Source organism: Chiloscyllium plagiosum, chromosome 24 (genome assembly GCF_004010195.1).
Source record: "Chiloscyllium plagiosum isolate BGI_BamShark_2017 chromosome 24, ASM401019v2, whole genome shotgun sequence".
Taxonomy (NCBI): domain Eukaryota; kingdom Metazoa; phylum Chordata; class Chondrichthyes; order Orectolobiformes; family Hemiscylliidae; genus Chiloscyllium; species Chiloscyllium plagiosum.
The window spans coordinates 11,003,989-11,030,299 of NC_057733.1; positions in this window are offsets into that span (position 1 = coordinate 11,003,989).

Genomic DNA, 26,311 nt, shown 5'->3' on the forward strand with positions numbered 1-26,311 from the left:
GTTGGGCTGATAGTGATGTGGTAGAAATGTCATGAGTCCAGTAATCCGGAATCCCACTCTGACATTCTGGAGACATGAGTCTGAATCCCCCCATTGGGAGATGGTGAAATTTGAACCCAATTAAAGTCTGGACTAAAAAGATAACAGAATTGCTACCATGTAATCACTAAATTATTGTAAAAACCTACCTGTTTCACTAATCTCTTTTAGGGTGGGAAATCTGCTGTCCTAACCTATTCTGGTCTATTTGTGAGTCCAGACTTGGTGTAATGTGGTAAACGTTAACTTCCATCTGGGCAATTAGGGATGGTTAATAAAAGCTGGCTTAGCTCGTGATGTCCACTTAATATGAACGAATGCAAGAAAATCTAGCATTGGATGTCAAATCTAATTACACCTCCCTCTTAGAAAAGAAAGTTTAGCAAGTACACAGCCAGAGGAAAAGTGATAGGAAAATAACTAATGTGGTGAAATGGAGTTGAAATGGCTAAAGTGATGATGATGAACAGCGAAATCAGGTAATAATGTTTAGAAACAAAAGTTGGGGCATGAGGAGGGGTAAATGGTTGCTATTGAAAAGTAAACAGGCACAAAGAGAAAAAAGCCTTTAAATGTGATGAAGGAAAGATGGATAACTCAACTCTGGGTTTGAAAGACGATGATGTGGTCCAGAACTCTTTGAAACCATGTGTTTTCTTGCTTTAAGATGCCCATGTAACCACTGGAATAAATGCGAGCATTGTTCCTTTACTCTTTCCTTCTCCAACAGATTCAGTGCAGCCATATGACTTCCAGGCCTCCTCACAGTGTGTTGACATCAGCAGTCTCTCCCACAGGGCAATGGTGTGTTAAATGAAGCCCCTGATCACCACCAGCTTGAGAAACTTTCACAGAAAAAAAAAGCAGGAAAATTTCTCAGCAAGCAAATTACCAGCTGAGTGGCAGTAACTGTTCAATTAGTAAATGAGCCCCATGTGGAGAAATTCTTCATCTAACTCCAAATGATAGAGTGTGTTGTAATTGCTACTTTCGTCAGGCATCTGAATGCTTCAAACAAATACAATGTGGCTTTTTTTTTCCCCAAAGGTCACACAAAAGGTTGTGCTTGAATCACCCTGAGTAAAACACCATCTTGTAATTTTAATCACACTCTGTTGTGCTGAAGGATATCCTCTTGAAAGCACTGAGTGGATGTCAAATAGCAGAGAAAAAGGGAACAAAGATGTTGAGCAGCAGCTGAGGACACATCTTCAAGGTAGGAAAGGAGAAAAGATGCTGAGGGGAACAAGTTGATGTGTTAATGGAAAGGCCACTGAAGGAGCAGCCTTTAATGGATGGAAGAAACAAGATAGAGGCATGATGCTGGACAACAAACAATGTGGATGTTGAAATGCAGTTGGTAAATACTAGTGACTGAAAATTTCAAAACTAATATTTACAAAGTTAAAAATCACACAACACCAGGTAATAATCCAACAGGTTTATTTGGAAGCTGACATAGCACTGCTCCCCCACAGCATTGATGAAGGATCACCACTCTGAAAGCTAGTGTTTCCAATTAAATCTGTTGGACTATAACCTGGTGTTGTGTGATTTTTAACTTTGTACACCCCAGTCCAACACCAGCACCTCCAAGTCAATATTTACTAAATATTTGCTAGTGAAGCCGATGTGGATATGTGGGGTTACTGTATAGCTCAGTCAATGTTTTAGCTAATTGACTGAACGACACACAGTGATAGCAGCATGTACCACCTACAAAGGTGCACTGCAGCAGCTCAGCAAGGCTCCTTTGACAGCACCTTCCAAATCTGCCACTGCCGCCATCTAGAACAACAAGGACAGCTAATGCATGGGAACACATTTAGCTATAAGTTCCGCGCCAAGCCATACATCCTGACTTGCAACTATACCTTTGCTTCTTTACTGTCATGGTGTCAAAATCCTGTAACTCCTGCCTGCTAGTGCTATGGGTGTTATTGCACCACATGGATTCCAGCAGTTCAAGAACGTGAAAGGAAAAATGGAAGTGGACGAAACACTGCCTGACATGGAATTAAGTCTATAATGGTGATCATGAAACCATTGTTGATTGTCAGAAGACTTATTTGATTCACAAATGTCCTTTAGAGGAGGAAACTGCCATCATTACCTCGTCTGGCCTACATGTAACTCCAGACTGACAGGAATGTGATTGACTCTCAGCTGCCCTCTGGGTAATTAGAGGCGGTTGACTTCACCAGCAATGCCCACATTTGGGGAATGAATACAAAAAGAAGTCAGCAAAAAAAGCTCGCCTCTCTCAAAAATTAACTTCATAACAGATTCAGTCTCTCCAATCTGTTCTGCTATTCAGTGGGACCAGAGCTGACCCTTGGCTCAATATGTAGACTTCCTGTTTCTTTCGTACCTTTAAAATCTTTAGCTAATGAAGCTTTATTAATCTCAGATTTAATATAAACAATTAACCTACCATCAACTACCATTTGCAGAAGGGAACTCCTCCAGAACTCCTTAATTTTCCAAATTCGAAAGATTATAACTCTGATGCCAAAAGAAGATGAACATAGATAAGTGTAAGGAGGTTAGTTTTGAATGAAGACATAAGAAAGCTGTATTTAAAAAGTTTGGTGCTGGAAGAGCACAGCAGCTCAGGCAGCATCTGAGAAGCAGGAGGTTCTACGTCTCGGGCATATGCCCTTCATCAGACATTTCTGATGAAGGACTTATGCCTGAAACATCGATTCTCCTGCTCCTTGGATGCTGCCTGACCTGCTCTGCTTTTGCAATGTTTTGACTTTGATCTCCTCACTTTCACCTCGTCATAGGAAAGCTGTACACCACTTAAGAAATAAACGTCTAACTGAGATTGGGGTGCAATAAGATCTGGAGATAACAGTTTACAGATCATTAGCAGTAGAATTGCAGATTAGAAAGACTTTTTAACATTCAATGAAAACACTGAGTTTTATTTTCTGAGAAATGGAACTGAAAAGAAAAATAGGTTAAACTCAAACAAGCAAAAATGTTGTTTGTATGTTAAATATTTCACCTCTAATTTGTAACATATCTTTATCACAGACATTTCAATCTTATTTTGTTGGAACATAATTATTCCTTGCTTATGAATTTTCACGCCTCATCATTAATCTTCAACCTTCTACAATCATCACAAGGTTTCTTGTTATGTTTTATTAATTCTGCTAAGGTCATTGTTCCTTAGGACCTTTCTGTTCATTCCTGGTCATTTTAAAATTTATGATTCAGCGTGCATTTTCTCCATGTAAGCATCAAGCGCCATTACTGTCTCTCAGAATTTAAATAGGCAAATTCCCCTTTCCTTCCCTAAGCTCTCAGCACTTTTGAATATGAAGTTCCTCATGTACCTCCTTGTTCCCTTTTATAATCTGTAAGTTGTTATAGTCTATTATACTGCTTCTTCAGCTCCATTGCCCAGATCTCTCAATCTCCAGAAATTTGTTACAGGACCCCTTGGAATCTAAGCTGACATCTAGATTCCTCTGCAAATCTGAGTTATAGTCAGGAGGTTCTGACTTTAGAGATTCCAAAGCCTGTTCTGACTCCTGGCTACCTGTAAAATAGAACCCAACTAAAAGCTGAACCCTCAAATAAAAGTAAAATATTGCAGATTCTGGAAATCTGAAACAAACAAAGAGAATTTTGGGAAACTCAAATCATTTGGCAGCATCTGTGGAGAGAGAAATAGAGTTGTCTAAATTCCGAAGAGTTACACTGGACTTGAAATGTCAGCTCTGTTTCTCTCTCTCTGCAGGTGCAGTCAGACCTGCTGAGTTTCTGTAGCATTTATGGGTGTTTGTTTCATCACTGGATCCATCAACAAACTCACAGTGACCAGCCCCATCGCTTCCACAAACCTGAAGATACTCCACCAATCCTACCTTTGTTCATTGAATACGTACAGTGTGGAAACAGACCCTTCGGCCCAACAAGTCCACACCAACCCTCCAAAGACCCATTCCTCCAATTTTATTATTTTTAATTTACCACTGACTAATGCACCTAACCTCCACATCCCTGAACTGTATGGGCAATTTAGCACAGCCATTTCACCTAATCTTTGGATTGTGGGAGGAAACTTGCACCCAGAGGAAATCCACGCAGATGCAGGGAGAATGTGTAAACTCCACACAGACAGTTGAACCAGGCTGGAATCGAACCCAGGTTCCTGACGCCATATGGCAGCAGTGCTAACCGTTGAGCCACCATGCTGCCTTAGTTCAGGGTGGGATTCAGTTCTACACTGAACACTTCAACCAACTAATGCCTTATTCCACCCTGAAATGACACACAGTGGACATCAGGCCCACCGTCAAGACATCTCTGCCGTTCCTCTAACATCTGTCTGACACGACCCCTATATCCAGCTGGTACTCTAAATGGGAAAGAGAGATTCTGACCCAGATTGAGGATTCAGATTTATGATTGATTTATTTGACCTTCTAGCCAACCACTTCAGTGAAATTTCACACATCAATAAACACAATAAAGTCTTCAGAAGTTTTGAAAATGTAGGTTATAATTGTATAAATTTAGACAATAATCTGGTGTCAGTTATGACTTGCTTGTAAAATTCTCACCTCAGTCAGAAACTGTTTGCTACAAACAAAATAATATCAATTTACGCTAGTTTACTCCAGCGTGTAGACATTGAATTGTGCAAATTACACTTTAAATCATCCACTAACTGTTGCAGAAATGTAGTGTTGCACCCTTAAGCCATTTTGTATATTAATTTACATTTCTTCCATGCACATGTCCTGTCAAAATATAGAACAATGAGAATGTACAATCCATGTCATGTTCTCCTGTATCATAAAAAATAAATTTGTAATTATGAATGCAGATTTTTGTATTTGTGTCCAAGTAAAGCCGTAACGTTAAGTACCAGGTCAGACAGCTTACGATCTGCAGCCACATCCAATCTTACAACTATCTCGAAGTGACTGCATCTCTTTCCCCAATGCCTAGTATCCCACTCCAGAAACCTGAGCAAATCACAGAATTGTTATGGCATAGAAGGAGGCCATTTGGTCCATTGTGCCTGCACGGGTTCTATTTCCAAGTATCAATCGCCTGCCTTTCCCCCCAGTCATCTCCAAGGTCTAGTACTGTGAATATACTGCACTGCCTGAGGTGCCATCCAACAGTGAGACACAAAACAAAGATGCTTTGTCTTTCTTGGATTGGTGCAGGAGATCACATGCTACTACATTGTAGAAGAACAAGGGTGTTCTACTTGATGTCTTAACCAAGATTAATCCTTCAATCAACACCACAAAATTAATAACTGGTCATTTTCTAAATTCACTTTGCGGGACCTTGATGTGCATAATTTAACTGCTGTTTCTTCTACTTTATAACAGTTACGACAGTTCAAATGCACTTCATTGATTTGGAGTTGTGAAACAATACAACATTTAGCCTGGAAGCAGTATTGAAATTTAATTTCTTCAAAATGTCAGATTGAACCTATAACATATTAATATTTAGAAGGATTTTAAAAAGTTTGAATCCATTGTAAAGGCTTCCATTGTTCTTTTCTTTGGTGATAAAATAAACTGGTCCATGTGACCTGTTAAGGCTTGGCTTGTAGGCAGTACCAACAGGAAGGGCGTTAAGATATAGAAGCTGTGTGGCTTGCAGATATAAAGGACAGCTACAAGCAGTGGTGGAGAAGGATGATTAGCTAAGGGAAAAGAAAAGGAAAAGAAAAGGAGCATAGAGTTCCTGTTAGGAGAAGAAGCAAGTCTCTGTCAGGCAGAGAAGAGCATTTTTATCTTTGGCAAAAGAGGAATCAGGAGTTTTTGAAAGTACTTTGAGAGCTGGCTGTAAAAGTCTAAAATCAGAAAAGCTGTGTGAAAGTCTCTGAGTTGGGTGTTGTCCCATAAATGGTTAGACTATGAACTGGGGTGTTATTGATTGCTCCATTGAAGAGGTACTTTGGAATGCTAGCCCATCAGGACTGTCATAACCTGAGGAAGGGAGGAATTGTGGAGGTGCCTCTTGCTGATGATAATCATGCCCATAATGCTGGGGTGAAAACAGTTGACCTACCCTGAGTGAATAAAGACCAGCAAATTGTGGAAATGTGTTCCTATATAGTAGGGAGGTGGGGACAATGCAAGCACATGTGAATGTGTAAGATTATAATGTGTATCTTTGTTGTATTAAACACTGAAAGTGAAATTTATCTTTTTAATTGAAGTACTGTCTGCCTGTTAATTCATCTTTCATGTTTATTGGTTCTGCTTCATGTTAAATATCAATGATAAAAAGTTTAAGTTTGTTTGTGATTTCTACATTTCAGAGTCATTGAGTAACTTGGCTACTTTGGTTCACTTTCTCACAGTAATTCTAACAAAAGTCTAAATGCAACATACTTATTTCTGGTCTTGTACTTTAAACACTGCAGTCTTTGAATAAACAAGTCTTTTTCAATGAGATTATGACATTGAGACAAATAAACATCCTCTTTCCTTGAGTTGTAATGAGGTCTTGCTTTTTAAATTTACTTTCTGAAGACCAATAGAAGTATTTAATCAATCCTCCTGCTAAATCATTGTAATAGCTAATTTCTCTTGACACACGCAATTAGAGAGACAACCTGACATAAACTTATTTGAAGAAGGAAAATAATGGCTGACCATTCATCAAAATAATTTGTATGTCCTGTTTCACTGAAGACTAGGCTGCAATAATTAGCATTGTATGGACGCACATTTTCTGCCTTCTGTTGATAAAATAGTGATCAAACATCATCACCTCAACTGTACGTTATTGCATCTGAGATCAAAGTCATAGAGATGTACAGCATGGAAACAAACCCTTTGGTCCAACTTGTCCATGCCGACCAGATATTCTAACCCAATCTAGTCCCATTTGCCAACACTTGACCCATATCCCATTAAACCCTTCCTATTCATTTTCCCATCCAGACGCCTTATAATGTTGTAATCATACTAGCTTCCACCACTTCCTTTGGCAGCTCATTCCATAAATGTACCACCCTATGCGTGAAAATGTTGCCCCTTAGGTCCATTTTGTATCCTTCCCCTCTCATCCTAAACTTATGCCCTTGAGTTCTGGACTCCCCCACCCCAGGGAAAAATACTTTGTCTATTTATGATCTCATCATTTTATAAACTTCTATAAGGTCACCCCTCAGCCTCCGATGCTCCAGCGAAAACAGCCCCAGCCTACTCAACATCTCCCTATAGTTCGAATCCTCCAACCCTGGTTACATCCTTGTAAATTTTTTCTGAACCCTTTCAAGTTTCACAACATCTTTCCGATAGGAAAGAGACCACAATTGCACACAATATTCCAACAGTGGCCTGACCAATGTCCTGTACAGCCGCAACATGACCTCCCAACTCCTGTACTCAATACTCTGATCAATAAAGGAAAGCATACCAAACACCTTCGTCACTATTCTATCTACCTGCAACTCCATTTTCAAAGAACAATGAATTTTAGGAAATGGCTCAGGAAGTTTGTCAGCACCATCACTTTGCAGTCTAAGCCATTGTGTCATCAAGCAATTTCCAGTCAAGTATTACACTATTGATTAGATCACATGCTTCAGGCACTGATAATGTTGTTAAATAATTTTTTGAAAAGTTGGTGCCAACCAAAACATTTGTTATTCACCTGCAATTCAGGAGTCTACTCCTCTCCATGCAGATATGAAAAAGACATCTATGAGCAAATGAGTCTGTGGTCAATTCAAATGTCACCAGGCTCCTGGGTTAACTAATTGATGGACAAGCTCAAAGACCAAGCATTTGGATATGTCCTGCACCAAAATGTCCTTGTACTTTCAAAGGACAGTAAAAGTCTCTTGTAGGCTTTCCTGTTTAGGGTACAAAAGATTACAGATCAAGAGATACACTGAATTTACTATATATTCTGTAAAGAACTTTAATATTCAGAAATAACAGAGCAGAAGTTTGCTAGGCCCTTGGCAATGAGCTTGAAGATGCGGATGTAAGGATGAGGCAGTAAAATAGTGAAGGTATGATGAAATGTGTGTTATAAATGCAGTTTTTTAATGTTTGGATTTTAAGCTAGTGGCATATGGGTATTTTTCTGAAGGGGTTTAAAATTAATTTAGTCTTTGCAGACCGATGATTATAAAGTTATAGTTGCCCTCTGGAGTTTGAATGGTATTTGTTTATATTGTGAAGTTTAGAACTAAGGAGACAAAACTTCAAAGCATTACCTCAGCACAATCTGTTCAAAAGTTTTAGGGCAGTTCATAGGATTGAGTTCAGAACCACTAGAAAAAGGAGATTATTCAATCAAAGACGGAAATAAGTTACCTCAATAATACAGTGTAATTTGTGATATGTTTAAACAAATACTGTATGGTTAGAATTCTGCAGATTATGAAAAGCCAGGAGAAAGTCTAAGCTCTCAATTATGTGAGCAATCTAGGAAAAAAAGGCCTCACATCACTCAGGACTGACATGGGGAAAAAACCCTGCAAATTTGATAGAGAAGAAATTTATTTAGATTTTTGAGTATTTGTAAAAATAAATGCAGTTGAGAACTAGATGTGATATTGTTTTTCCATGTGTTTTGAAACCTTTCATGCAATGTGATATTTAGATAGCTTGGTTTATATTATTTTACTTTAGTTTTTGGTGTAGTGAACCTGTTGAATTTGTTAAAACCAAACCTGTAGGTTTGAACTGAATTGAATTGAATTTATTGTCACGTGTACCGAGGCACAGTGAAAAGCTTTGTGAAAAGATTTGCATTCTTACGTTTCGGTGAAACGCTACATTTAAAGACAAAAAAGATCTATCAGGCCAGATTTCACTCTGGCATCTGACTTGTGCAGTAGTAACATCAGTTGAGATCATAAGAAGGGAATATACTGGATCAAATCACCTTTCTGCTTATGGCTAATTTTCCCAGGTGTGATCAGACAGTTAGATTAAACCAAAACAGTCTGGCAGTGTACAGGCACCAGAGGCTGTTGAGTGACCAATGACCATGATTTTCCAAAACAGGCCCTTTGGCCCTCAATGTTGTGCTGACAATTATCCTACTCTAAGATCAGACTAAGCTACACACCCTTCCTTTTACTATCATCCATGTGCTTATCCAAGAGTCGCTTAAATATCCCTAATATATCTGACTCTACTACCACCACTGGCAGTGCATTCCACACACCCACTACTCTCTGTAAAAAAACCTACCTCTGACATCTCCCCAAAACCTTCCTCCAATCATTTTAAAATTTGCCCCCTTGTGATAGACATTTTCGCCCTGGGAAAAAGTCTTTGTCTATCCCGTTGATCTATGCCTCTCAATATTTTGTGCACCTCTGTTAAGTCACCTCTCATCCTTCTTCACTCCAATGAGAAAAGCCCTAGTTCTCTCAGTCTTTCTTCATAAGAATGTCCACCAGTCCAGGCAGCCTCCTGGTAAATCTCCTCTGCACCCTCTCTAAAGCTTCCACATCTTTCCTATAATGAGGTGATAAGAACTGAACACAATATTCCAGATGTGGTCTAATCAGGGCACTGTAGAGCTGCAGCAAAACCTTGCGCTCTGAAACTCAATCCCCCTGCTAAGGAAAGCCAATGCACTATGCACCTTCTTAACAACCTGATCAAACTGGGTGACAGCTTTAAGGGATCTATGGACATGGATCCCAAGATCCCTCTGTTCCTCCACACTGCCATAACTCCTACCTTAAACCCTACATTCTGCATTCAAATTCGACCTTCCAAAGTGAATCACTTCACACTTTTCCAGGTTGAACTCCTTCTGCCACTTCTCAGCCGAGCTCCGCATCCTGTCAATGTCTTATTGCAACTTACAACAGCCCTCCACACTATCCACAACTCCAACAATCTCTGTGTCATCAGTAAACTTACTAACCCACCTTTCCATTTCCTCATCCAAGTCATTGATAAAAATCACAAAGAGCAGAGGTCCCAGAGTTGGTCCCTGCAGAACACCATTGGTTACCAACCTCCAGGCTACATACTTTCCATCTACCACCACTCTCTGTCTTCTGTAGGTCAGTCAGTTCTGGATCCAGACAGACAGGTTTCCCTGTATCCCATGCCTTCTTACTTTTTGAATGAGCCTACGGTGGGGAATCTTATCAAACACCTCACTAAAATCCATGTGCACCACATCCACTGCTCTACCTTCATCAATGTGTTTTGTCACATTCTCAAAGAATTCAATAAAGTTTGTGAGGCATGACCTGCCCCTCACAAAGCCATGCTGACTATCTTTAATCAAACTATGGTTTTCCAAGTAATCACAAATCCTGTCTCCCAGAATCCCTTCAAATACTTTGCCCACCACTGACGTAAGACTGACTGGTCTGTAATTCTTGAACAAGGGAATAGCATTTGTCAGCCTCCAATTATCTGGTAATACTCCAGTGGACAGTGAGGCCACAAAGATTCACTAAAGGTGCAGCAATCTCTTTCCTTGCTTCCCGTAGTAACCTTTGGTATATCCCATCTGGTTCAGGGAATTTATCTATCCTTACATTTTTCAAAATTTCCAGCACATCCTCCGTCCTAACCTCAATCTGTTCTAGCATATCAGTCTGTTCCATGCTGTCCTCACAAATGATAAGTTCCCTCTCAGTAGTGAATACTGAAGAATAAGGACTTCCTTTACTTCTTCCAACTCCAGATGCAAGTTCCCTCCACTATAGGTTTTACCATTTTCCATGGAGTGAGAGTGACTTGACTGTTCGAAGGAGGTGAGAATTCACCAACTGGTGATTGTTGGTTGAAACTGAGGGCCATTTAATTTTGTTGCATTTACAAGAAAGTGGGCTTAAATCAAAGAATCAAAGTCGGGGATTTTTCAGGGGTTTCAGTGTAAGGTTATGGAGGAAGGCTATTCAATAGGACCAGGTGTCTTCCAGTTCCCTTGCAATATGGGTAGCCAACACAAGGAAGCTCAGAGGCAAACTACCGTGAAGGCACTAAAGATTAATGGGTGTTTTACACTCGGAGATTGACTCCTGCATTGATGAGGAGCATGGAAAGAGACCACAGTAACCACATTGAGAGCAGCTGTAATGGACAGAAGAGTATAATGATACACTGATGCAAAGCTGCAATGGGATGCAGACAAGGAAAGTATGTGGAGCAAGAAGGCAGGCTAATGTTCAAAGTGGAGCAGAGACAATGACCTAACTTCATGGAGAGATTGATGGCATCAGCATCCCTTAAGTTTGTATCTATCAAGTCAGGTAGCTGCTAGCCTGTGGGGAGTACTGGAGGAGAAGCTGAGACCAGAGGGATCTGACTGTGATCTGAAGGAGAACTCAGTACTCAGCTTCTTTCTAGCAGGTCAGGTTTGTTTCATTGTAGACTTTTTCAGTCAGTAGCCCATCACTGCACTAAGAAGGAGATAGATGCCAAGTTCAACAGGGAAGGATTCACTGTTAGGTTTCTCACCAATCAGCTATGCTCGGTTGAGACAGTGGCTGAATTTGAGGCATTGGTATGATCACTTCCTGAGCTTGGGGTGTCAATCTGCACATGCAAGGCCATCAAGAGCAGCAGGGTGCATTTATTAACAGAAAGGAACTCCACTCTCTCAATGTGCAAGTCATTGTTGACCACTGCTCAAAGTTCCTCCAGGTTATGTACAAGTTCTTGAGAAGCTGCTGTCGACATCTTGCAAACTCCTAGCTGTACTTGAGCACTTTTGTGGGATATCATTGATTGCAACGCAGCCTATGATCAGAAGACACTGACAATCACTGCTACAGAATGATAAGGGTGCTCTTGAAACTGCAACCCCCCTTGTACCTTTTAAGCCTCAGACAGGTTTCCTCAAGGCGGATCGGAGAATTAAAATGAGGCATGATAAATTTCAGACTTGGTGAGGCTCACAATTATCTGATTCTGTTTAATTTCCCATAGTCCTTCACTCCACCAATGCATTTTGAGAAAGTGGATCTGATTGTAGGCTATCCTTCTCAAATTAGTTTGCCAATAATTATGCCTCTGCTATACTGCACAAGAGCTATCCCTCATTTGCTTCACACATTTTAAATCCATTGCATTATTTCATTGAGTATTCACATTGTTATTCCAGAAGTTCAAATCCCTTTTCTATCCATTTCAGGGTTGACAGGTGAGTGTTGCCCTGACAATTGTCCTAAATAGTCCTTATCAGCAAATAATTCATTTTAAAAGCTACTATTGTTTTTGTGGATTGTGTGGATAATTACAAGTTTGTATTCCAGGCTCTCAATGTGTGAGGCTTGAGAATATTTATCTTTTGGACTATTAGTATTTAACGCCAAGAATTATTGTCTTAATTCGCTCTGGCATTTAAGGGACCAATAATGGTAAACATTATTGTAAACAATTTGTCAGTTTGCTCATTAATAAATTGTTCAGATTGATGTTTAATTTCATCAGGGTTAGTCATGCTAAAAGTACATGTGTGGGCAATTATAGCTAGCATTTATCAATGGGAGGCAGGGTGCCCTCTTGTGGTGTAGATTTAGTGCTAATACCCCTGGACTGAGAGGCCTGGGCTCAAGGCTCACTTGCTCCAGAAGTGTGTAGTTACATCTCTGAACAGGTTGATTAGGGAAAAAAAGGTGAATTACAAAAATCAATAGGAGAGAGGGGGCCCCTCTTGTGGAGAAGTGGTAGTGTCCATATCCCTGGATCAAGAGGCCCTGGTTCAAGGCCCACCTACTTGGAGGTGTGCAATGACATCTCTGAACTGGTTGATTAAAAAAATAGGTTAAAGAAAATATATATCATTGGGAGGGACACTGAAAGTTAAATAGCTGCTAACATCTTTAAGTTCTGATGGAAGGTTATGGACCTGAAATGCTAATTTTAGTTTTGTATCTTCACCAACACTGTCCACCTTTAAGTCACAGAGATGTACAACTCGAATAGAGACCCTTTGGTGCAACTCATCCATGCCAACCAGATATCCTAACCTAATCTTGTCCCATTTACCAGCATTTGGCCCATATCTCTCTAAACCCTTCCTATTCATATACTGTCCAGACGCTTTTTAAATATTGTAATTGTACCATCCTCCATCACTTCCTCTGGCAGCTCTTTCTATACACGCACCACCCTCTGTGTGAAAGACTTGTCCCTCAGGCATTTCTTAAATTTTTCCCCTACCATCTATGCTCTCCTGTTTTGGACACCCCACTCAAGGAAAAGATTTTGGCTAATCATTCTATCCATGCCTGTCACGATTTTATAAGCCTCTATACGGTCACCCCTCAGCCTCCGATGTTCCAGGGAAAGTAGCCACAGCCTACTCAGCCTCTCACTGGAGGATTTTTTTTCAACATTTTCTGTTTTATTTCAGATGTCCAATATTTGCAGAATTCTGTTTTTGTACAGCTCTTGGTTGTCTGTTTTAGCGAGAAAAAAAAATCCTCCTGGATTACAAGAGCAGAATTAGCCTACCTCTTATATTTGGAGGAAATTATGTGTGAATGTCATAACAAAGGTATTATAATAATGACACTTAAGAATGAATAATCCAAAGGAGGCCTAGCGTAATAATCCAGAGACAAGAGACACATTGAATCTTGGAGGTTAGAGACTTAGAATTGAATTCAACAAAAGTAAAGAAACATTATAATGAAAGCAAAAGATTACATTTGATTGGAGATCTGACATAAAAGCAGAAAGGGATGGAAGTTCTAAAGAATATGTTTTGGATTTGAAAAGTTGACTGTTTTTTTGTCTCCACAGATGTTGCCAGATCTCGTGAATTTCTCCAGCATTTTCTGTTTTTAAATGAAATAGTAAGCAAGTTTCAGGAATTGTAACCATAGAAGTTCTGACAGCTGAAACCCTGCAAAGGATTCACAATTTGGATACAACGAGGAGTCCCAAGTTAAAGTAAGTCAATAGCAATTAAGGGGAAAACGCTGCACTGGATGGAGTTATATTAGCACAAAAGAGGATGGTTATGGTGGTTGGAAACCAATGATCTCCACCCCAGGATATCATTGCAGGATGTCTTTTGAGTAGTATACTATGCCCAAGGATAGTTGATGATTAAGGTCCATTTGCTCTTCATCAGGTAGTGAAGTAGTTCATGTCCACTGACAGCAAGGCCAGACAATATTCAGGCTCTCTCTCTCTCTCTATGTCTCTATCTATCTATCTATCTATCTATCTCACTCTCTCTTATCCATAGTGTCCATGGCAGGCTAAATGGATCAGCCATGGGAAATGCAGAGTTACAGGGATAGGGTAAGTAGGTGGGTGTGAGAGACATAAGGTCAATATGGACTCAATACAATGAATGGCCTGCTCCGACACTGTAGGTATTCGATGAAGTGTTGGATAATAATTACCTCCAACAGACAGAAGATAACAACTCTCTTTGACATTCAATAGCATCACCATTTTGGAACCCACCCCCCACCCCCACATTTCTTTCAGCATCCTGGTGGTTTTCCATTGAACAGAAATTGAACTTGACCAGCCATATAAATACTGTGGCTACAAGAATAGGTGAGACAGTAGGAATTCTGTGGTAAGACACTCATTTCCTAAGTCTGCAAAGCCTGTCAACCATCCACAAGTCAGGTACAACACTGAAGAAACACAATACCATCCAGGATAAAGCAGCTTGTTTGACCTACTCCCATCCATCACCTTCATTTCAAAATAACTATGATGTGTATAATCAACAAGATACACTGCAAAAACTCATCATGGCTCTTCCAACAGCTCCTTCTAAACCCACAACCTTAACCATTCATCAGGACAAGTGCAGCTGATACATGGGACCACACCAACTAGAAGATTCCGTCCAAGCCACACACAATCCTGTTGGGAACTATAAGGCCATTCCTTCACTATCACTGGGTCAAAGTCCTGGAGCTCCCTTCCTATTGGCACAATGGGTGTACCTCTGCCACACAGACTGCAGCAGTTCAGGGAGGTAGTGCTTCATCACCCTCTCAGGAACAATTCGGGAGAGACAATAGAGGATGACGCGGCCAGCAATGCTAAGATTTCTTGATTGAGTAACGTTTTAAAAATTAAAAATCCTAATTCAATAAGGTTCCATTATCAGAAAGCCGTGATATTCTGAGCACATACACAATAGTTATGTATTGAGTCAGGACAAGCATGATTAAATTCTACTCAAGGTGAATTAATTAACTTTCATGTCGGGCTTACATGTAGTATATGTAAGTCTATGGGTTCTGGACTGGAGCGACTGGGCTTGTATACCCTTGAGTTTAGAAGACTGAGGGGGGATCTGATTAAGACATATAAGATTATTAAAGGATTGGACACTCTGGAGGCAGGAAACATGTTTCCGCTGATGGGTGCGTGCCGAACCAGAGGACACAGCTTAAAAATAAGGGGTAGACCATTTGGACAGAGATGAGGAGAAACTTCTTCACCCAGAGAGTGGTGGTTGTGTGGAATGCTCTGCCCCAGAGGGCAATGGAGGCCCAGTCTCTGGATTCATTTAAGAAAGAGTTGGATAGAGTTCTCAAGGATTGTGGAATCAAGGGTTATGGAGATAAGGCAGGAACAGAATACTGATTAAGGATGATCAGCCATGATCATATTGAGTGGTGGTGCAGGCTCGAAGGGCAGAATGGCCTACTCATGCATCTATTGTCTATTGTCTATTGTTCAAGGCTGTTTTATCTTCAGCTGTTTTAAATTTCACATGTTTGCTCAATAAGAAAAGAATATAAGTTTCTGACATAGTCCCTCTTTGATGTCTGGCCTTACATTGGTGTGCCAACAATTTCCTCTGATCAGGACCGTGTCCAGGCCCTGTGACCCAAGCCAGGATAACTTTGGGCTCTGCGTGACGCTATAGGTGTTGCTATAATCTGTGATCTGTGACCATGATGTGACGTGATGCATATGGGAGCTGTTGCCTTACAAATAGACACCACAGTTAACCTTGATCAGTTCTGCTTCATGACCTGCTGCAGATGCAATGATGGGATTTTTAACTTCAACAGAGTATTTGTACCTGATTAGATTATACTTATATTAGCTTCTGTAACATAAGACTAGACATGAGTCATGTAGTATTGAAAGATTCAATAAATGTTTATTATAGTCCTGGAATCGATGTATATTAGAGTCATAGGCACTGCTGTGTCTGGGTGAGTTTGGAACAATTTTGTAACAAATTGAAGCATGCCTCCTTCAGCATGTCATGTGGCAAGGGGCCATGGTAAGATGGAGACTGATACCATTATATCATGATGGCACATGCTGTGATATGGTGATGCTACCATGGGCATGTCTACTTAATGCATGCTAGCTATGAGACATGACATGACAACAATATCCGAATACTTGTCAGGGTTTCACTTGCCTCATATTTCTTTCAAACCAGAAATTAAATTAGTGACCAGTGTGAATGGGAATAGTCTATCCAATATCTAATTCACCTAGGTCTCCTTCCCACTAGGGCCAAGGTGGTCAAAGCCAGGGCTTCAATGTCAGAATTAGAATTCAGATCATTGCTCACAGTCAGTGATATGTAATATCTACAAATCAATATACCAGTTCTTTATTATCTATCACAGAAATGTTATAGCACTGAATGAGGCCATTTGGCCCCTCATTTGGCACTGTCTCATTAAATGAGCATCATCACTAAATGCTTTTTTCCTACAGTCTTCCGCGTAATCTTTATCCAAATAATAATGCAGTGCCCTCATGAACGCTTTATCTCTTCTCCATTGATGGTGTAAGATTTGTATTGATTTTTATCTCAGTCTTAGAGTTCAGAATCATGGTAAAATAGCCAATTTAGGCCAAAGAATAATTATTTTAAATCTAAAATTGCTGACAGTAAAAAGAAAGCATAAGCACATATGCTTACATGCTCACACCAGTCAGGGATCAGTGTGGCAGTGACTTACAAGATTTTCCTTACTGTGTATCCAAATCCAGTCACACTACAACAAGCTGGAGTGCCCTCACACTGCTCTCTGTATTCTACAACATGGGACAGCCTCCAGCCATGAATTCATGTCTCAGATCATTTGGACTCTTTTTTTTTTGTCAGTCATAGCTACCTATTCTCCTTATCTGTGGTCAACTGTCCTCAAGATCACTTATGCTTCCTCCACAGGGGTTGCTGGTTTGCAAGAACTCTCAAAGCCGGTTTCCTTATCAGAGGTGCAAGTGACTCAACTGTGCCCTAGTCTGATACTAAATGTTGTCTAAGGCTTATCAAACTAATTTTGTTGCTTGCCACACAGAATCATGTTGTTATTATTGCCATAGTCTTATCAGACCATAGGGGCTGCTCTCTCATTAGAGAAGTGACTGGTGGTGATTTAACCTGAAGGCCACCTGACCTCAAGTGAGGGAAGAGGTTGAGAAGGAGATTACTTCCTGATAACCTCAAATCAGTGATTGGAATTGAACCCATGCTGTTGGCATCACACTGTAAACCAACAATCCAGCCAACTGAGCTAAATTGATTCCCACAGAATCATGACTGCTTATGCAAGCATTGGTATTTAGATTTGTAAGAGGAGCCTTAAACCACAGCAATTGTGATTTGGAAATGCCAGTGTTGGACTGGGGTTAAAAATCACACAACACCATGTTATAGTCCAACAGGTTTATTTGGAAGCGCTAGCTTTTGGACCGCTGTTCCTTCTTCTGGTGGTTGTGAAATACAAGATCGTAAGACACAGCAATTGCATTTTACAGCAGTCGCCTCTCTCAAGGTATGTTGGTCCACTTAATTCAATCAAGGGGTGGCATGGTGGCTCAGTGGTTAGCATTACAGCCTTACAGCACTAGGGACCTGGGTTTGATCCCAGCGTCGGGCAGCTGCCTGTGTGTAGTTTGCCCTTTCTCCCTGTGTCTGCATGGGCTTCCTCTGGATGCTCTGGTTTCTTTCCACAGACCAAAGATGTGCAGGTTAGGGTGGATTGACAATACTAAATTTTCCCATAGTTTCCAGGAATGTGCAGGTTAGGTGGATTAGCCATGGTGAATGCAGGGTTACGGAGCAGGGTGGGCTGCTCTTTGGAGGGTCAGTGAAGGTTCGATCACCCGAATAGCCTGCTTTCATACTTTAGGGATCCTATGATTCAAACTGTGGAATAGATTTTACCAAATAGAGTCATAGAGTCATAAAAATGTACAGCACATTAACAGGCACTTCGATCCAATTCATCCATGCCGACCAGATATCCCAACCCAATCTAGTCCCACCTGCCAGCACCCGGCCCATATCCCTCTATACTCTTCCTATTCATATACCCATCCAGATGCCTTTTAAATGTTGTAATTGTACCAGCATCCACCACTTCCTCTGGCAGCTCATTCCATACACGTACCACGCTCTGCGTGAAAAGTTGCCCCTTAGGTCTCTTGTATCGTTCCCCTCTCACCCTAAACCTATGCCCTCGAGTTCTGAAAGGTCCACATTTTTCTTACAATGGACAACCCATAAAGTGTGCACTCTCCCTATCAAACGATTCACTATAATTTAGGCTTTCAAAGGCGGTGTAGCAGAGGTGTTCTCAAGCATGCTGCAGTACATTGGATTTTATACACTTGTAATGACCTATTAGCCTGGAAATCTTTTGCTCCTTTGACTACTACAAAGCCAGAAGGTAAATGACTCGTATGGTCACTGGTGTGCCCTGAGTGTCAGTGAGCACATTGAATGTTTCAGAAAAAAACATCCTGCTGTGTGTAATATGGGACTACTTGTTTGATTTTCCAAATGAATACCTCTGCTGCAGAGCTTTGTAGACGTTGAGGATTTGTGGAGACCACCCCAAGTCCCATGGCAGAAAATGATGTTGGGCATAATTACAATCTGCTGGTGTGTGAGGTTCCTCATTATGAATGTACATTTGAAAAGTCAACCCTTGTAACATTCCATATCAAGCAGGATTTTCTTTATGGTGTAAAGCTGCCTTTTCAGTTGAGTTCACTGCTACTGAGAGAATTTATTTCCAAAGATCACACCTCCGAAAACGAATGGCAAGAGCAGCAAGAGAAGCAAATAAATATTTCAGCATTAAAACAAGATATAAGGTAGAAAATGTACATAAAGATGAAATAATGCAACAACACACACAGAATATCAGCACAAAATGTATTCAATGCTAAAATGCAACTGTATCTTCACAGAATTTCACCAGAAGATTGATTTGAAGTCCGAGATCTGAGATAAATTCCTTACAATGAATTACCATGAAGTGGCAGCTTTAATATTCTTCAAAAACAAAATTGCAGTCAGATAAATGAGCAGCTGAAATTCCAAAACAACAGGCTTCAGGGGAATCAGTTGTCAAACTGACACTCACAGAACATATAACAATACAGCACAGTACAGGCCCTTCGGCCCTCAATGTTGTGCTGACCTTTTATCCTACTCTAAGATCTATGGACCTAACAGACCCCACAATACCCAAGATTTAACCTTACTGGACCTAATAGACCCATCAACACCGAAGATCTAATCCTGCCAGATCTGACATACTGGATCTTTCCTGACAATGATGCCAACTCTGCCACTTAACCGCGCCCACCCCCGCAACCTGAATAGGAGCTACTATTTCATGTTACTATTTTGAAGAAGAGGAGACAATCCCAGTCAATATATATCCCTCAAACACAATGACTAAGGCAGATTCCTTGATTTGTGGAACGTTGCTGCATCCAAGCTGACTGCTGCATTTCCCATAACAGAACAGTGAACGCCCTTCAAATATGAATTCATTGGTTGTAAAGGATTTTGGAATTCCCTGTGATCACCAATAAATTCTGATTTTTTAAAATTTCAATTTTTATGTGCCAGCTTGGCAATTAATGTACAGCACCATGCCAGAAGTTAGGGGAAAATAAAAGTCCCAAATGTACTACTAGCAAAACAGTGGAGATTATAAAACGATCTTACTAAGTGGATTTATATACTCTGTCCGAAGCTTTGTTTGTTTAGGTGAATGCTAAACTTACACACATTTTCTCTTTGTGGTTTAGGGTGTAATTAACTAATCTAAGATTAAATATGTGACATATTAATCCTTAATAAACAGATCAAGTATCAGTAAAGTACCAACATGTATTTCATTGCCACTTCAGCATAGGTTTGGCTCACTTGGGATAATAACAACTTATATTTATGCAGCACCTGTAATTAGCAAAGTATCCCACAGTGCTTTGCAAGGGCTGTATCAACTGGCCAGTGATCCATACATGAAGAGAAAAATGTCTTGCCAAAATTAATGTACATTCTATTTTATAAAGAAATGAAGCCTGAAGTTTAGCTTATTTTCTTATTGAGGCATTTCCACATATCTTGGCAAAGGATAAATGCCTAGAATAGGAAGCATCACCAAAGGCTGAAAAACAAAGGTGAATGAAATGGTGATTTTTTTTTTAAAAAAAGGAAGATTGGGCTTAAACGTCTGCAGCTTGTGGAAGATTGAGGGCTTGCAGCATGTTCAACAAATTGAGTTCCCGCAAAAGAATTAATTTGGTAAGTTGCAGTGGGTCATAACTTCAACATGAAGGGGGCAGAGATGAGGAAAATGTACAGGATGAAGAAAAGAGAAATATCCTGAGGAATGTAGCACATTCCAGAGTTCAAATCACTAATAAAAGCACAAAGCCTCAGTGATTTGTGCCATCATCCAAGTTATGGCTTAATGCAGACTCCTTCCATATGTCCCAGTTGTAATCGCTCCTTGTGATTCATTGTTGATGTGGATACTGTTGTGTTTCTAATGAAGCCAAGATACATTGCTTTGTTATGGAGGCAGAAGTAGTCTTTGTGATACTTGAGGTACATGAGACTACAGCCTTATTTACCTTTTTGCAGAAAGAGCAGAAATATACCCTGAAAGCATGTTGTGGTAAGATTCAGAATCCATCAACAGGAGTATGTCAATCAGTTATTCCAGCCTGTGCTGCCATTCAGTGAGATCAAGGCCAATCTATATGCTAACTCTAACCCTAACTCTAATATAAACTGCTTTATGACATATCACCTGGTACATGAGATATCAAGCATCAAGCTCAGATTTAAAATTAGCAATGATCATCCTTGAAAGAGAATTTTAAACTTTTATTCAAAATTGTATATAAGATCTTCACAGGTTCACTCCAAACATGCCATTCCTCTTAATATGTTGAAAATTCTGCTAATTTGTGTAACCTGCTCACACAATTCAGCACTTAGACCAGAAAAATAAATCTGGGAGAGGGGCACTCAATCCATGCAATGTGCCCTTTCAAAGTTTTCTAAGTGTGATCTAACTGGGGGCTTTGAATGGCTGGAATATAACCTCTATTTCTTTGTAATCTAAGTCCTTAAGATACATAAAACAACATTTCACTAGTCCTTGTGACTGTTTTCTGTACTTTATAGCACTTGTAAATTATCTCTGAACATGGAATCTTATTTTCTTTTTTGGATCTTCACTATTTCTACCCTTTATCCCTTTTGAAGATATCCTCATCTATCCCTTTCAAGGCTGAAGTACCTCATATTTATTTAAATTGACATCTACTTGCATTATTTCCATTAACTCAATTAATTCTCCTCTCGTTCTAATTTTAACCTGGTACGGTGGCTCAGTGGTTAGCAGTGCTGCCTCACAGCACCAGGGTCCCAGGTTCGATTCCAGCCTCGGGTGGCTGTCTGTGTGGAGTTTGCACGTTCTCCCAGTGGCTGCATGGGTTTCCTCTGGGTGCTCCGATTTCCTCCCACAGTCCAAAGATGTGCAGGCCAGGTGAATTGGCCATGCTAAATTGCCCATAGAGTTAAGTGCATTAGTGAGAGGGAAATGGGTCTGGATGAGTTACTCTTTGGACGGTTGGTGTGGACTGGTTGGGCTGAAGGACCTGTTTCCACACTGTAGAGGAAACTAATCTAATCAACTTTTTCAGAATTATTATGATACACCTCTGGAGTAGGTGGGAAATAAACCTGGAACTTCTGGCCCAGAGGTAGGGACACTACCACTGTATCAGAACAGCCCCTTATTTATGTTTCCATCTATAATTTTTGATTTTGCATGCGTGTAAGCTTACTTATGTATTTCCTTATCCCAAAACTTAAGTGGCTAATAAAAACTTGACAATCAATACTGAAGAGTTGAGTTCCTAGTACAAATCCTTGTGAGACATCACAAATCACACCATGCCAATCAGAGTACCTGCCAATTATCCCTTACCTGTCTCCTTCAGCATAATCCATTTCTTAATCAGGTCAATGATAAGTCTTCAATTCCATATTTAACAAAAATCTCTTTGGAGGGACTTTAGCATATGTCAAGGTAATGTCCATCTACACTACCAATCTACCATTAATCAAAGTATCACTACAGTGTGGAAACAGGCCATTTGGCTCAACAAGACTACACCAACCCTCTGAAGAGTATTCCACCCAGACATGCTCCCCGACCCTATTACTCTACATTTCCCATGACTAACACACCTAGCCTACACATCCCTGGACACTATGGGCAATTTAGCACGGCCAATTCACGTAACCTGCACATCTTTGGGCTATGGCAGGAAACCAGAGCACCTGGAGGAAACCCACACAGACGGGGGAGAATGTGCAAACTCCACACAGACAGTCGCCTAAGGCTGGAATTGAACTCGGGTACCTAGCATTTAACCACTGAGCCACCATGCCGCCCCACTAAAGCCCCTTTTTCAAGAAGTTCAATCACAATTGTGGATACAAAGTTTGGGTGAAGATTTGGGTGAAGATTTCCCATGCAAGAACTGCACAAAACACTATATAGGACAAACAGGATGACAGCTAACGATCCGCATCCATGAACATCAACTAGCCACGAAACGCCACGACCAGCTATCCTTAGTAGCCACACACGCAGACGACAAGCAACATGAATTTGACTGGGACAACACTACCATTAAAGGGCAAGCCAAACAAAGAACAGCCAGGGAATTCCTAGAAGCTTGGCACTCATCCACAAACTCCATCAACAAACACATCGACCTGGACCCAATATACCGGCCACTACAGCGGACAGCTGAAACTGACAACCGGAAGCGACAGGGACAGGCCACTATAAATGCCGGAGGAAACACCACAGAAGCGCTTCACAGGAGGCTCCCAAGCACTGAGGATGTCACCTAGACAGGGGACGAAACGTTTGCAACAAAAATTTCCAGCTCGGCGAACAGAACCACAACAACAATTGTGGATACTTGGCCCTTACAGAAATGATATAAACTGTTTAATTGCTGGAAGAATAATGGAAAATTTAAAGCTGTAATGAAACAATTCACAGAGATCCAAACTTCTGAAATAGTGGAGATGATTAATTAATGTCGAAGAAGCAAACAGCCTCAGGGAATAGTTTTGATGCACGGAATATCTTGTGGTGAGGTATTGAAGAAATATTGGCACTATAGTGAAACAAGGATGTTCTTAAAAGATAATTTTCAGTTAAGTCTGTTAATCATACAATTATTACGTACTTTACAGTACTGTGATCTTAGTAATTGTTATTGAACAATATTAATATCCACTTCATCAGTGTGACGGACTTGATAGAATGTTGGAAGGAACAGAAACAGAATATTTCATTGTGTTAGTGAAAAATATCACAGCCTGACATTTCATTAATGATACACTTCATTACAATGGGAAAATTACCAATCCATAACTTCCCAGGTATGACATTGTATATTAAGCGGAAACTTGAAGACTTTGTCAAAATCAGATAATCGAGGAACTTGACATGAGAAAAATCATTATGTAACAAAATGTTGGAGCTAGATCCACAAACGCAGACAAGAATTTCAAGCTAAAATGTTACCCAATTTTAAAAGTAAAGGTTAAGTATATCAAAATAGGACAAGAACAAATCTTCATAAACACATTTATAGAATTGCCACAGATAGCAACTGACCAAATTCTTATTGCTGTCAAAACCAGTTTCATTATTGGCATAAGTACTCACTCAGTAAATGATGACACTGCTCAGGTACTTTGTATTGTGAAGCTACTAATGTTATCAATACAGTTTATTCAAAATCACTTGCTTCAGACACTCCAATATGTTTTTTCAGGAATGAAGTATCAACTGTACTGTTCTTTATATAAAATATTTCAAATGATAAACAACTCAGAACTATCTTTGTTGGAAATAGCAACTCTCTGTTATCAGTAGAACCTGTTCTTACAGAAAATGACTCATGTAATTCAGCAGCGTTTTGTTATGTATTCATTTCTTATCTATTAGTTTTACCAAAAGGTTAGACAACCAATAAGAAATTAAATGACTGATGATCATTAAACAATTGTACTGAAAAGCATTGCATTGTCTGATTGGATTTGTTCATATTGAGTAACATTTCTAAATGTGTCATTTATTATGGATTGATAGTCACAATTTGATCCTTTGTCTACATTGACCGGAGTGATTTTAAGGTTCCTGTTCCTGATCATTGTTCAGTTACTCTTGAAGCAAAGTGAATATTAGGCTAGGATTCATTATAGGAGACAAAGAGATCTGCAGATGCCAGAGATCAGAGTTGAGAGTGTGTTGCTGGAAAAGCACAGCAGGTCAGGCAGCATCCGAGGAGCAGGAAAATCTAAGTTTCGGGCCGAAGCCCTTCATCAGGATTCCTGCTGTCTGACCTGCTGTGCTTTTCCAGCAACACACTCTCAACTAGGATTCATTATACTCAGGTGTGGTGTAGTAACCTTTCAACATACACTGGTTGAATCCATGGAGAGTGTTCATGTATTTGTTGTATTGAAAAAGACTTGTGAATTAACAGGCTGCACCTTCAGATGAGAAAGATAAAGTTTTAAGAGAAAAATTGGTAAATCTATGCTGAGCCAGGAATAAATGTATTTATTATGCTAATAATTTATCAACCATAATTCCTGTCACATTATTTACATGACAATGAATTCTGTTTGTTAAAATGCAGCAGTTGCGTTAACTCACACAAACTACATGAGATTGTTGATTGTAGGGAAAATGTTTTGCACATCTCTTCTCAAGATATCATTCAGGTTCTCCTGTTAGCATCATCCACCTTTGTTCCATCCAACTTCATTTTTATAATCAGATGCATGGTGAGCGTCATAACTTTGTAATCTGTTAAATTTTCTTGCTTTTCTTAATTAGTAGGATGCTTTATATTTATTGATGTGGAGATGTCAATATTGGATGGGTGTGGACAAAGTCAAAACTCACACAACACCAGGTTATAGTCCAACAGGTTTATTTGAAATCACAAGTTTTTGGAGCACTTCAGTGACACTTCACCTGATGAAGGAACAGTGCTCCGAAAGCTTGTGATTTCAAATAAACTTGTTGGACTATAACCTGGTGTCATGTGACTTCCATCTTTGTATTTATTGAAGTGAAAGGGGGGTAATTTTTACTTTGTGTTGAACACTTTTCCAAGTTACCATAGTCACGTAGGTTGGTCGGTCTGTCTGCCATAACATTGCAGAAAACTTGGGTAATATTTTTAGATTAGATTAGATTAGATTAGATTACAGTGTGGAAACAGACCCTTCGGCCCAACAAGTCCACACCGACCTGCCGAAGCGTAACCCACCCATACCCCTATATTTACCCCTTACCTAATACTACGGGCAATTTAGCATAGCCAATTCACCTGACCTGCACATCTTTGGACTGTGGGAGGAAACCGGAGCACCCAGAGGAAACCCACGCAGACACGGGGAGAACGTGCAAACTCCACACAGTCCGTCGTCTGAGTCGGGAATTGAACCCGGGTCTCTGGCGCTGTGAGGCAGCAGTGCTAACCACTGTGCCACCGTGCCGCCCACAATTTGATTGCTAGAAATCATCCACAGTGACTTTCTGACTCTGTTGCACAGACAGGACGAGGTTTACTCCTTGGAATGAAGTAGAAAGGCATTATGATTATTGGAACCAATGACTTATAGAGTCATAGAGATATACAGCATGGAAACAAACCCTTCGGTCCAACCCGTCCATGCTGACCAGATATCCCAACCCAATCTGGTCCCACCTGCCAGCACCCGGCCCATATCCCTCCAAACCCTTCCTATTCATATACCCATCCAAATGCCTCTTAAATGTTGCAGTTGTACTAGCCTCCACCACTTCCTCTGGCAGCTCATTCCATACACTCTGGACAGTAAAACTATACTTTGAATTGTAAATTACAGCTCTCTTGTTAGCCTTCTGGGAATAAAAAGGTTGTGGTAATTTGCAAAGCTCAATATCCCTCTGTGTTGTCTTTCATAAAAT